Here is a 14,598-nt window from a genome sequence, read left to right on the forward strand (position 1 = left end):
GCAGAACAGTGCTCCCTCTGAAAACTAGAGGCAAATCTCTCTTTTCTTCTTCCTAGCAATCTTTGGCATTCCCTAGGCTTTGTACCGGCATAATTCCAAACGCTGTCTCCATTATCACCTGTCTCTCTCCTTGTTTTTGCTTATTCTTGAAAGGTCTTGCTTCTGATAAGGGCGCTGCTATATTATTTCAGAAACAGTGGCATTTTGATGGCTACCTTTAGTTATTAATATGCAGGATTAAGGAATACTCTGAGAATTTATGAAACACTATATCTGTGTGTGGATTTGTGAGGGTACTTCTAGAGTAGATTGGCTGGAGGGCTGGTTGTGGAAGATCTCTCTTCAGTATAAGCAGGAACCATCTGGTTAGTTGGGAGCCTGGACTGAACAAAATGGGAAAGACATGGCAAATTCTTTTCTTTCACTCTCTTGGAATGGAGACAGTTATCGTCTCCTGTCATTGAACATCAGAACTCCAGGCTAGGGCCTTTGGCCTTCAAGCCTTAAACCAGCAGCCACTTCCTGTTCTTGGACCTTTGACCTCAGACTGAGAATTGCACTATGGGTATCTCTGGTTGTGAGTCCTTTGGACTGATATAGAATCATACTATGGATATTCCAGAGTGTCTAGCTTGTAGTTGGTCTGTTGTGGAATTCTGTAGCATCTATAAGGATATGAGCCAATTCCTCTAGCAAATTCCCTCTTGTTTGCCTACCTGCCTGCTTGCCTGTCTATCTATGTGCCATCTGTCTGTCTGCCTGTCTCTTCTGTCCATCTGTCTTAATGTCTCTATCTTATTGTGCTTGTCTCTCTTGGGAAAACAGATTATGTATGATCTAATATCTAACTGCAAGATCCAGTTTTTAACAAGGCTATATTCAAAAGAACTTAGAGCTTCAACAAATCTTTTTGGGGATTACAATTAAAATGATAATATCAGGTTACTTAAATTTGCTATATATTAGTTTTTTCTTTTTTTCTTTTTTTTTTGTCGGTCGTGGGGCTTGAACTCTGGGCCTGGGTGCTGTCCCTGTGCTCTTCATCTCAAGGCGAGCGCTCTACCGCTTGAGCCACAGCACCACTTCCTATATTAGTTTTTTCTTATAAATGATTATTGTATAATCAATAGATTATTAGATCGGTTAATATTATTACAATACACAGAAATATGTGGAATTGTGATACTCAGTGAGAATTTAATATAGCCAAATTATTTTTAAATAGCTACTTTACTAATTTTTACTCCTTTCAATAAGCTTGTCTCTATTGTATAGAAAATTAAATTCTATCTTTCTAATTTTATATGTTTTTAGCACACTTTCTTATTACCATAAGACCTACAATATAATATTGAGTAGAAACAGTGATAGTAGGAATGTAGTATATTGTTTTGTTTGTACATTAAATGGAAATTATTCTATAACTTTTATTATTAAGTATGGTGATTGTTAAGGGGAATGATATTGTTTTTCAGGTTAAGGAAAATCCACTTCCAGTTATAATTTCAGAGAACTTTTAATTTAAAATGTGAGGGTTCGTTTGTTTTTTCTGAATCTCTTGAAACAATTGTAAAACAGCCCCTTAATAGAAATGGAGACAAAAATTACAAGTTCTAGCTGTGATAGCAGTAGGTAGGAGCGCATTTGGAGCTAGATTGGGCATGGCGCAAAGCAAGAAACAAACAAAAAAAAAATAAGCCTTGGCCTGGCTGAAGACTAGCATAAAGTTGGCAATAATAATAGCATGACCAGTAGTAGTTAATATTACCAATCACATTTACCTTTACATCTCTCCAAAACAATAGGAAAAATGAGGTATACATTTTATTTTGTAGTTTACAAGGTATATTTGTTTCATGATTTGAAATAAAGCACCAGCAACCACAAAAGCTTGAAATAACAAAAGTAAAGTACTGAAGACAGTATAATTCCCATTTCAAGTTACATCATGAGATTATCCTAAGCAGCTTGTTGAAATTAAATTTGTAAGAATGTATAGATTCCCCCATGGGATAACCTGTCCCTGTTTGCTCAGGCTCTGAGTCATTGGAAGGCTGGTCATTTTCTTTTCCCTGTCTTTCTTATGATCAAATCATTTTTAAGGTTAGTTGAAAGTTTATAGCACTGAGATGGATCCATGTTTAGGGATGTGGACAAGGTAAAAACTTGGCTCAAATCCAAATAAAACGTTCTGAAACTTGTTTGTAATGAATGTTTGGACAGGCGTTGGGGCTGATCTATCTCTTTATATGACAACTTGGTCTTGGCCTGGACCTCTGCACTCATCTTTTGATTACATTGTCTGGAAGTAATCTCTTGTTGTTTAAACCTTAGGGACAGCTCTGCCTTTCAAATCCTTGGAATAAAAAAAGCAAGGGAGAAACAAGAAACCTATGGCAACTGGATTTATAGCTGAGTTTCTTTAAGGTGACAAAAACTTGTTTCTTTTTAAAAAGAAAGTACTTCTGAGCTATTAGTCTAAATCATTGGCAGCAGAATTATTCATGATTATTCATGATTGAAGGCTCTAAATGCAAAAATCAGTAGGTAATTTGGGTATATGTATAGCTTGGTTTGGGACCTGCTTCAAAAATCTCACTGAGAAGAGAAACTTTTCCATACGCTCAGCTACTAGTTTTTCAAGTTCTTCTGAGTATGACAAAACACGTGCTCACTAAAAGCTCTAAATGATAAGTAGAGACTTTCTTGCCTTCTCTTTTCTTCCTTCTCTTTCCTGTTTCCTTAACTTCTTCCCTCCTCTTTATTTTTTCTTGTTGCCAGTCCCCGGGTTTGAAGTCTGGGTCTGGGCAATGTTCCTTTACTTCTTTGGCTCAAGGCTAGCACTCTGTGCCACTTCAGGCTTTTTGTAAGTAGTTTATTGGAGATAAGAGTCTCACGGACTTCCTTTCCTGGGCTGACTTCGAACCACAATCCTCAGATCTCAGCCTTCTGAGTAGCTAGGATTACTGGTGTGAGCCATTGGTGCCTGGGTTTTCCCTTCCTGCTCAGTCAACACACATTCTCTAAGTGTCCATTGTATAGCAGAGGTAGATATACTTTCTATACACAGTAAGTTTCTATATAATCTTTCTTTATATACTAAGTTCTGGGCAAGTGATTATTTTTCACAATGAGATTTGGTGTCACTAGTTACTGCATGGAAGAGTCCCTTACTACAAAAGAGAGACTGAATCTTGATGCGTTCTTATAGATAGAAGTTGATGCTTAGGGCAGCAAAGTCCACTGGTTAGAAAAATGACAACAATAATAATTGGATCCTAAATCCAAATTCTAATGGCATTTCTATAGGTACAATGAAACAAAAATCTGTCTGAAAGATTTGATTGGAACATTGAGCCAGTGATGAAATGTAGCACCAGACAAACTGAAAACTCTATAAAAGGTTAATGGGTTACTATTTAAATAACACATGTAAAGAATTTTTTTCCCCACTTCTGAGGACTGCTTTTTCTAAGTTCACACACAAATTCCTTTTCATAATGGGTAAGCTGCCTTTCTCAGCTGCAAACTGTCATTCCTAAACAATCTTAGAGCTAAAAATTTTAAGTGCTGTCACCCCAAATTGCTAAACAGAACTTACTCTTTAATTTGTCTGCCACTCTTTCTGTCATTTCTATTGCACTTTATGGTGAGGCATTGGTTCAACTGTCATATCTTGGGTCCCTTTAAAACAAAAAGAGAAAGCCTCATTTTACTCTTGTGATGGCCAGAGAGGTCATCTACAGCTACTCAGGGGCTCTTTGACTTAAAACTTCGGGTGTGAATAATGTAGACAGAATGCAAGTTGGTTACTGTGTTACCGTCTATCACTAAATAAAATGCATAGACAATGAACTTATAAAGAGTAAAGGCTTATTTTAATAAAGATCATTCTAGTTTTGGAGCTTTCTAGGCTAAAGTTAGATAATCTGTTTCAAAGGCTTGCCCTCAGATGTAAGGATCTATCAAGGAGCCTATCTTAGAGAGGACCTATCACCTCTCAGAAACATCACCCAAAACACCAAGCCTGTAACTCATGGATCTTTGGGGGTACATGATCAAAATCACAGCAATAGCAAATACCTACTCTTACTAGATAATGGGTCCATCACCTAAGAACTGTAAATAACTCACAAAGATTTATTGATAATAAGTCAACAATGATCAATAACTGAAAATAACTGTCCACTAAGAAGGAAGAATAAAGACTGATTTAAAAATTGGTCATCTTCACCTTTTTTCATGACGCTACTTTAAGCAAATTACTTTCTGTGGTGCAATGCCTCATATAGGCAGGCAAGCAGCCTGAATCTCTTGAAAAAGAGATATAAAACTTGTGCAAGCCAGTGGGTAAGAGACACTGACAAAACACAAGTCTGCTTGTCTTACTTTCACCTGTTAGTTATATTCAAGGTGGGAGATATTCGAGAGGAAGAATTTACTTACATCACTAGATGATGTTCCATGCTCTGTGGGGGTACCTTATTGACTTAAATGTGGAGATTCTATTTAGATTCCACATTTCAGGTTGAGTTCTCTATTGCTTTTAGCACTGGCTAAAATTTGCAACAAGTTTCTGAAGGGAAAGGAGAAGATGCAATGTGAATGTCCTTGGCACACTGTCCTGTATTTGTAATAGGGACCCAGAAGAGTAAGAGTAAATTTCAGCTTAATCTCTGAGCTCTTTTATTATTACTGTTGAAAGACCTTGGGTGCTAGTAAGGGTAAAAGAAAAGAATCTTCCATAATCCAATGGCATAACATTTATCTTTTCCTATGGGTGGGACTGTGATAATCATCATGTTAGGTATTTCCCCAGCTGCAAATCCACACAGCACAAAGCCTTCCAACCCCCATCCAATTGGCTGTACACCTTCTCGCCTGCAGCAAGTACTGATATTAGGCTGTAGAATTCATCTGACTTGTGCTCACTGTTTGTAACAGATCTTTTAATAATATAGAGCTTTGTTCTATTAACTAGATTTCTGGATTCCAAGCTACTCTTACCTATATTTTCTACATATATGATTGTGATTTTGGACCTCAGTGAGAAGATAAGGTATTATACATCCCACTAGCCCTTGTACCTAAGGACAGAACTTAACCAGGTCCTTCAGTGTCTCTGACCCTATGCCCACACTGGAGGGATGAAGCAGGGTCCATGTTTCTCACTAAGCTTGCAACCTTCATGGGGAAACTATGGCAAAGGATGGTGAGGCCTATCTCCTATTTACTGCCTATGAGACAAAGCCGCAGGTATGATTTCACAGTCAGTGCCTGCCTGTTGAAGTCCTAGGTTGAAGCTTTTTAAATGAATTTCATTATTAATGTAAAATATTCAATGTAATCATATTAGAAGTTTGGGGTCAGTGAAATATTTAACAAGACTCCACTTAAACATATTATTTTTAGTAGCATATGGGTTAAGTTGTAGAAATGTAAACCAGCTGATCTTTTCTAAGTCCTTCATGTAAGGGTCAACAGTTGGAGAGGACATGCCTGCTTTTCAGCAATGTATTTTTGGGGCAACTATATGGCCTTCTTGTTATCATTTGAACATATTTCTCAGAAGTATGTGCATAGGAACTTTAATTCCTCAATGAGACATTGTTGGGAGATGAGGCTTAGGCAGGTGAGCTATGGGACAAAATACATTTGCTTTTTCCTCTACAATAGGCAAGTCATTTAAGACTTGGACCTCTGTCTCTTGAGTTAATGAGTTTTCTTTCTCTTCTTGATTTCTGCTATGATAAGAGGCAAAATGAGGTAGGCTACATGTGGGTACCCTGTTGTCTCACAGTTCCCAATTTCTAGAACCGTGAGTAACATTTCCTTTTCTTTATAGATCACACAATTTTGAGAATTATACTATAGTCATAGAAAGCAAACCAAGACACTTCTCACGTAGAAATATGCTTTCAAAGCATATCATCTCAGCAGCTTGCTGACATTTTCCTCATGACACAGGAGCCCAGTCCCTCTCTCTCTCCCTTTCCCATGTGAGGAAAGAACTCATTTTTTTTCGGACTGCTTCCTTTTGCTACTTTTCTTTGAATTTTTGTTAAAGTCAAATTATTTGCCTATGTTGATGAGAGCCTCTGATGTAATATATAATTAAGGAGTCAGAACTGTACGTCTAAGGTGGTTTCCAAACACCTATGAAGTATTTTAATTTATATAGTGAAGTCTTTTTCTGTTCTTAAACCTTTTGGACTTGCACAGTACATTTATCAAGTATGATTCTAAAAGTTCTTATATGGGCAATGTGTGGTATGGGCTTAATAGATAACATTAATAAACTCACACTTAATAACCACATTAAAAGCTACTTCCATCTGGATTTACTGGCAATAAAAAGAGACATTACCAGAACTTTGGGAATTTGATCAAGGCTCCGAATACTAATCTTAGATTACAAAACTGTGGAATCTTAACTGATTAAACATGGGAAAACACAGCAATCAAGGACAGACTTTTGGTAAAAGCACTGCAGTGTGGATTAATAATTAATGTGCTAAATGTACTTGATAATAAACTATATCACAATGGATTACATTTGAAAGTTAAATTGGCAACAATAACTCAGCATAGCTTTCTTGACTCAATTTTTTTAAATAAGTCTGCCTGCTAGATTTATTGGGTTAAACTACAGTGGGCTTATTATAGACTTATTTTAACTTTAGAAATCATAATTAACTTAAAAATATTGATAGAATGTAAAAATATTATAAAAAATTGGCAATGATGCAAAAAGAAATACTAAAAACAAGATCTTAAAAAGAGAAAGTGGCCTAATCCGCTTTTGAGGTAAATAAGAAGAATCCAATAGGGAAACACATTTCAAAAATCAACTAGTGCTTTTCCTACTAGAAAATGTTGGAAATTAGCATTATATGGTTATTATATTACATAAATAGGGAATATTCAGAAGTTAATCTGAAAATAGTCAAATGTTTTAGAAATATGTAGCAATAAACTATGATTTGAGTCAACTCTGAAGGCAGAAATTAGAAATAAACATAAGAATTAGACATCTAGTAGAATGAGAAAATATCTCATTTTTGATGTTTTTGAGTCTAGTACTCTCAGCATTTTTTTCAGAAATTGAATACAAATCCCTCCAGAATCTCTCATAACACACAGAAAATGGCAAACCAAAATAGACTATTTCCTAGAAAAGTGAATTTATCTTCCCAATCTTTGCCTGAAAATTGCATTATTTATACTTTCATAGGGCACTCCATTCTCAGAAGAGAAATATTCAAGGGTCATTTTGGAGTTAAGGCCCATGGCCACTGGAAAATATGTTACTTACCATTTATTTTCAGAGTCCCTTAATCCCTACTCCCAAGCAATAATGTTAGACACATACAGAACTCTATATGTCACAAAAGATTCCATTTTTAGTACTATGATTCTATTCATTGTTTAAAATTTTCAAGCAAAACAACACTATATTTTATGAGTACATTTACATAAAAAGTTACATTCTGGAACCTTTTAGGGAACATGCTAGTGTTAGAGAACTAGTTAGAGAACTAGTTAGGATTTGGGAATATGTTAAGGTTAGGATTAACAAAAGTGTTAGGGAATTCTGGAACATGTTAGGGAACATGTTAGTGTTAGAAAACTAGTTAGCATTAGAGAACTAGTTAGGGATTGAGAATTAGGGTTTGGGAATATGTTAATATTAGGGTTTACAAATGTTAGGGAACTTCTGGAACGTGTTAGGGAACATGTTAGTGTTAGAGAACTATTTAAGATTTAGGACTAGGTGAGGCATAGAATTCCATTGTGTATATATACCACATTTTCTTGATCCATTCATCTACTAAAGAGCATCTGGGTTGGTTCCATATCTTAGCTATATTGTTGTTTTTAAATGTACCATGCAATCTCTTTTTTTCTTTTGTGTTTTCTCCCCTATGCTTTATCCCCTGTTGTCACAGTATTTGATTTTGGTACCCTTGATATAGTATATATGCTATATGAATTAGGGAAGGGAGGGGGAACAAAAGAAATGGTGAGACAGAGGACAAAGGGAGAACCAATGCAACAGTGATACTCATAAGATAGTATGTTGGAAATGATCTGTACAACTTGGGGGGAGGCAGGAGGGAGGGAAAGTGGGAGAAAAATGAGGGAGGGAGTAACAAGGTTGACAAGAAATGTACTCAACTACCTTACTTACATAACTGTGACCCCTATGTACATCACCCTGACAATAAAATTAAAATTTTAACAAATAATGAAAAAGTATGTAGAACTGTAAGGGGATAGAGAACAGAGTATGTTGCTAGGTGAAATTTTAAGTAGGATACTCAGTGTAGGCTTCAATTGAGACTCAGTTGACTTTGGAGCAAAGCTGCAGAGGATGTGAGATACATACCATGACTGTATCTGGGAGGGAAGGGCTCTGAGATAAGGAAATAGCTGGTGGGAAAATATGATTGTAAGAGGGACAGTTTTGGATATAGTATATACCAGTAGAAGGGAGAAGATGATGTGTGTGTGTGTGTGTGTGTGTGTGTGTGTGTGTGTAAATATTTTAGGAGTACATTATGTGTGTCTATGAAAATAGTATAATTAAACTTGCTAATAGCTTTCAAAAAGGAAGGGGAAGAAAGAGTAATACAGAGAGAGTGAATTTGATCAAGTAAATCTTATGCATGTAGGCAAATATCACAATGAAACCCTTTTGTACAATTGATTTACACTAATAGGAAAGAAAAAATGTCATTAAGCTGAAATATAACTGTTCAGAAATTCAAGGTAGCTGGTAAGGTTGGAGCAGAGTGAAGACAAAACCAGATAACCTAGACCATGATAAGTATGATGTTTGGCTCTTCTTTGAAGGGAAACCAGAGAGCCATTGCAGGACTCTGAAAGAGGCATGACATAATCTAACTTGGATTTTTAAGTTAACACCCAGCTGTTGTGCTGAGATGTAGGCTAAAGGACAACAGTAGGAGGACAGTCCAATTTAAACAATGTTTTAAATAATTATAAAATAATGAAAGAAAGCTCATAATAGAAAAGACATAAAAAATGAAAAAAAAACCCAGAATGGATATTCTGTATGATGTAAACCTTGTATTAAGAGTTGTGAAGGTCTGTTTAAATTGGGAGTAAGAATACAACCAGACATGTAAAATAATGAGTGAACTAGCAAAGACCAAGTGGCTAGTCCAGTTCGTCCTGTGCTGAAATGTTAGAACAGGTCACAGTTAATGAGCTGTTTTCTGTCTTCTGTGAGTCCAACAAAGGAAAAGGCTTCTCTGAAGGATTTAGGGAAGATATAAGTAAGAATTTCTTGATGTTATAATGCATTCCAATGGATTTTGTTGGTTTGCCTTTTCTCAAAATTTTAGAGGCTGGACAGGGTAAAAGTTAAAAAGTTGGTCTAAAACAAGAAACTATGGTCAGTCTTAGTGTATTTTGATAATTGGACTTATCACTGCTGTTTTAGTCTTTCAGGGCAAACATAAGAAAGTACCATAGACTGGGTGACATGAACTACAGAAATTAATTTTAATCCTGGAGGCTAGAAGTTCAAGATTATGGAACTGGGTTTTTTTTTTGAAGTCTCTCTCCTTGGTGTGCAGCGGGCTGTACTCTCATGTTTTCAAATGTTCTTCCTCTGTACAGTATATTCTTATTTTATAAAATCCCAATTATTTTGAATTAGAGTCTGCTATAGTGACCTCACTTAATGAATTACCTTTTTTTTTTCCTTAAAAGACTATCATCTAACAGTCACATCACACTGGGGGTTAGATAGTCCATGTGTGAATTTTATGGGAGCACAAGTCAGTCCATAATATCCTTAAGCCTGAAAATGTTTCCAAGAGACAAGAAGAGCAGCACAGATGAATGGTAGGGAGTTGATATGTCAGGGTTGGCAGTAATGTACAGGAAGAGTGACTTAGGTTATGAGGAATAGCCAGGAAAACAGCAGTGTATTATTAAGGGAATTCTACATGTTTTCCTACCACAGTATGCACTTCAATCTATGGGGTAAATTCTTATTTTCTTGGGCAGGTACATGAGAAGGAAAGCAAATGACTCTGCCATCCCGTGATTCCATGAACATGATGGACAAGTAATCCTAAATCACAGAGACTATTTTGAAACTCTGAGCATCTCAGGGCTTTTGACAAGAATATAACAAAAAAATGCATAGAAATGTTTTGAAGAAATATCTCTTTAGTTCAATGAATATTTGCATCTCCCCCAAATCTAGACATTGCCACCCTCTGCCTCCAAGTGGCAGTCCTAGGAAGCACAGTCTCTTGGAAAGCAATATCATAAGGGAAGAGCCTTCATGAAATTATTTCTCTTTATACAATTGGCCCAACTCTTGTTTGCCTCTTCCACCATGTGAGGGAATGGGGAAGCGGGTCCTTCTCGTGAAACAATAATTCTGGTGATTTGGCCTTGGATCTGTTTTTCAGAGGGGGGTGAAATGCCCTTCTGTTGTTTATAAGCAAGCTAGCTTATAGTATTTTGTTACAGCAGCCTGAACAGACGAAGACACACATTTATTCATTTGAAAAGTAGAGCTCTTTTGTGTGAAGGGCAGTGCTAAATGCATAACTGGTCCGTGCTCTGTGAAGTTTGACTTGGGAGGGGGAATAATAAAAAACAAGAGAATAAACAAATTTGGTTTGTTCTGTTAAATTAGCATGCAATCTGAAGAGGTGATAGATTAAGCTAGGAGGGCAGGATGCCTTTTGAGATCAGGAGTCACTTGAGTTTTCTCAGGGGAAGATGCCTTTGAGTTAACATTTCAGAATGAGTCTCTTACAGTCCGAAGTTTTTGGTCATTCTGTGTTACATGCCCTGTTCTAGGACAAGTGGCTGCAATTTAATTCTGATTTTTAAAAATCTCCTTAAGTTGAAAAAGCTTTAGGTCACTTTACAATAACTTTTAAAATGCCAAACAATCAAGCTTATACAGTGATAGCTTCAAGTTACTTACTGACATGATGCAAGACCACTAACACTTATCTGGATCCATTTTACTGTGAAATAAACTTGGTATCTATGGCATTATAATTTCTAGTACAGCTTAATAGGAAAAGAATGATTTGCTAAATAAAACGTTCATAAACAATTTGCATGTTCAACTGTAGAGGGAGTTAATATTCATAGTAAGAATAACACTCCAGTGCATAAGGTGAATCTAATGGCTGCTAAGATTTGGAAACATATAAATATTAAAGTATATTATCAAGATTGCAACTTGTTCTGCTACCAAACCACAAAACATCTCAACATTTACCACAATCAGGTTTTGAATGTTCAATATTCACATGTCATTTAACTAGAACATATATTTCTAGATACAAATAGATATATTAAGTTCCATAAAAGTGTTATCGCTTTACAGTATATTTAATTCAGATCCAGTTTCTATTTCTACTTAAATAATTGCTTATAATACAGGGACTTGATTTTATATGACTAATTAGAATGGTGTATGGAAAAATAGGTTTGCAGGTAATATTGAAATTAAATATGTTAATCTGTACCTCAGTGTGCACGTTTTATATGAGCTTTAATTTGCCAAATAAATTACAGTTCTATGTTTATAAGGTGCCCTTGAACGAGTGTCCTATTTTTGAGTACTAATACCATAGGGAAACAAATATACAAAGCTTTTAGCTATAGGCTACACTTGCATAAATTAAGGCAAGAACAGTTGATTGGTAAGTAGAGCTATGGTATCCTTAGCTTTATAAACACTCTGAATTGTTAACATGACTTTTTTTTACTATGGTTACTAATATTAAGATAATAAATAATATTTAGTTTTAATATTGTACCCTTCAGCCAGGGCATAAATTCATTTTGAATGCTGTGTTGAATTAATGTACAATAAACATACTGCAGTTTGCTATCAGGAATTCTCGATGAAATGCAGGAAGTCAGTTCTTTGCTTATGCATTAGCAGTACCAGCCTTGCTCTGTTTAATTTTAGCTATTTATAAAATTGCTCTACTGACAGTCCTCTTTATTTTAATGTGATTGTTTTAAGGTTAGCCAGAAATGGTATGGTGTGTTTCCTGAAGTAGGTGATAAGTGCTGATGTAGGAATATGGGTCCCTGACAAAAATCTCTTTCACCATTAGCCACCTGCAATCAGGACACCCAGCTGCCTAATTGGGTAAATTGTGGAGTTCCTGTGGGGCAGGGGCCTGCAGTGTCATTGTGTGAACCAGGAACTGTTGAGTGTCTCCAAGGGAGTGGATCACAGAGCACTTGTACAGGAAAACAATGTTGCTGATGGAAGTGGAATCTGATAGCTGTTGCAGCAATTGCCACCTATGTCTGGGACCAATGGCAACTCTATTAGAATATTCTATATTATTACCTAAGAGGTTAGCTACTTTTATGATATTTATTTATATAACAACTCATGGAATCTTAGGCTTAAAAATTGTTCTTGGTATGGAATACTGAAAAAAGAATATATATATATATACATATGTATATATATATATACATATGTATATATATGTGTGTATATATATATATATATATATATATATATATATATATATATATATATATATATATATATATATATATATATATATATATATATATATACTGGGTTCCTTGACAGTATTCAAATTGGCAACTAAAGGGAATTTTCAATAGGGAAAAATCACCCTGTATCAGTTAGCTTGGGGCTACCATAACAAAATAATGCTGACCGAGTTGCTTAAACCTTAGACATTTATTCTCTCACCATTCTTGAGGTGGAGAGTTTGAAATTAGATTGCCAGCATGGTTGAGTACTGAAGAGGGCTCCTTCCTGGTTTGTAGATGGCTTCCTTCTTTCTGTATCTTCCCCTTGGTGGAGAGAAGAAGCAAGCTCTCTTGTTTCTCATCTTACAATGACAATATTCTTGTTGAATCAGAGCTTCATTCTTATGCTTTCACTTAACCTAATCACTGCCTCAATAGTCTTATCTCGGAGTGCAGTCACTTTGAGGGCTAGGGCTTCCACATGAGTTCACAAGAGGATGAACAATTCAATTCAGAACATATAATGTTATTTAATATGGTGTTTTCAAAATAAGGCTTTAGAATATGTTTTGTTTTGGAGTCAAAGACCCTTGTGACAATTTGCTAAAGCCTGTGGACTCTCTTAGACTTAAGTTTTTTGTTTTTTTTTGTTTTTTTTTTTTTGCGAGGGCAGGGTGGTTTCTTTTTTTGTCGGTCGTGGGACTTGAACTCTGGGCCTGGGCACTGTCCCTCAGCTCTTCAGCTCAAGGCACTACCACAGTGCCACTTCTGGCTTTTTCTGCTTGTGATGCTGAGGAATTGAACCCAGGGCCTCACGCATGCAAGGCAAGCACTCTACCACTGAGCCACCTTCGCAGCCCTTATGTTTGTTTTAATAGTGATGTTTCATAATAATATTGTGATGATTTTTCTCATAGGACACTGTATTTGGAATGAAGAGAGATGCACGAGTTCACAAGCATCTATTTATTACAAGATGTGAAAATGTTTACTTTTTCCTTGTATTGCAAAATTTGGTCTTCACAAAAACCCTGTGATGATGATTACTACTTGTAATTCAATTGAACACCATTAGGCAGGTGTTCTATTATTGGTGCCATAACTGTAGCTCCTCCCCCTTGTTTTTTGCTTCATTTATACTTTAGACAGAATCTGTAGTTTCTATTGCCTGGCTGGCCCTGAACTTCAATCTAACTAAATCTCTTGCTAGCTGGGATTACAGATGTGACTACCATATTCAACGTGTTGTTTGGAATAATAGAAACTTGTTAATTTGTCAGTCTGCCCTCAAAACATGACTCTCCTTATCTCTACCTCTGGAGTAGTTGGGATCATAGGTGTGTGCCACCATACCTGGAATAAAAATTGACAGGGTTCCCAAGTTTATGCAGTATGAAAGAGTAGATGGGTTTAATAGCACAAAAAACAATGTTTCAGGCTTAGCAGTCAGAAGGTGAAGTATATCCTCTCAGCATTTTCTGATGGGAACATAATGGACCAATGGAAATTGTCTAGTTTAGTTCTATGTGTGGGAGAATCAAAGTCTATATAAAGGAGATTCCTCCATTTTTCTCATGCTCATCCCTACTGTCCATGCTCCATCAATAAAAGAGAAAAGAGAGAGGGTAAGTAGAGGCACAGAAATGGAGGGACAAAGGATGATCAAATGCAGTAGTGGTACTTTCTAATCACTGTATTGACAATGAACTATACAACCTGTGGGTGGGGGCAGAAGGGAAAAAAGGGAGGGAGGGAGAGAGCGAGGGAAGGGGTGACATTGTTCAAAAAGAAATATAGTTTCTACCTGACTTACGTTACTGTAGCCCCTCTGTACATCACCTTTATAGTAACAATAAAAATAATAAAACAGAGGAAGATATTACTGAGCTTTGTCTATATCACCTCTCCCCCACTAACCCCCTAGTGAATTCAATCCAGACATAACTCCCACAGATCTCACTTTACATGAGGAACAATTCCCCATCCACTCACTGGGTCTCACACACACACACACACACACACACACACACACACACACACACACACACACACACACACACA

The sequence above is a fragment of the Dipodomys merriami genome, unplaced genomic scaffold, assembly GCF_024711535.1.
Source record: "Dipodomys merriami isolate MVZ:Mamm:240054 unplaced genomic scaffold, mDipMer1.0.p SCAF_7, whole genome shotgun sequence".
NCBI lineage: Eukaryota > Metazoa > Chordata > Mammalia > Rodentia > Heteromyidae > Dipodomys > Dipodomys merriami.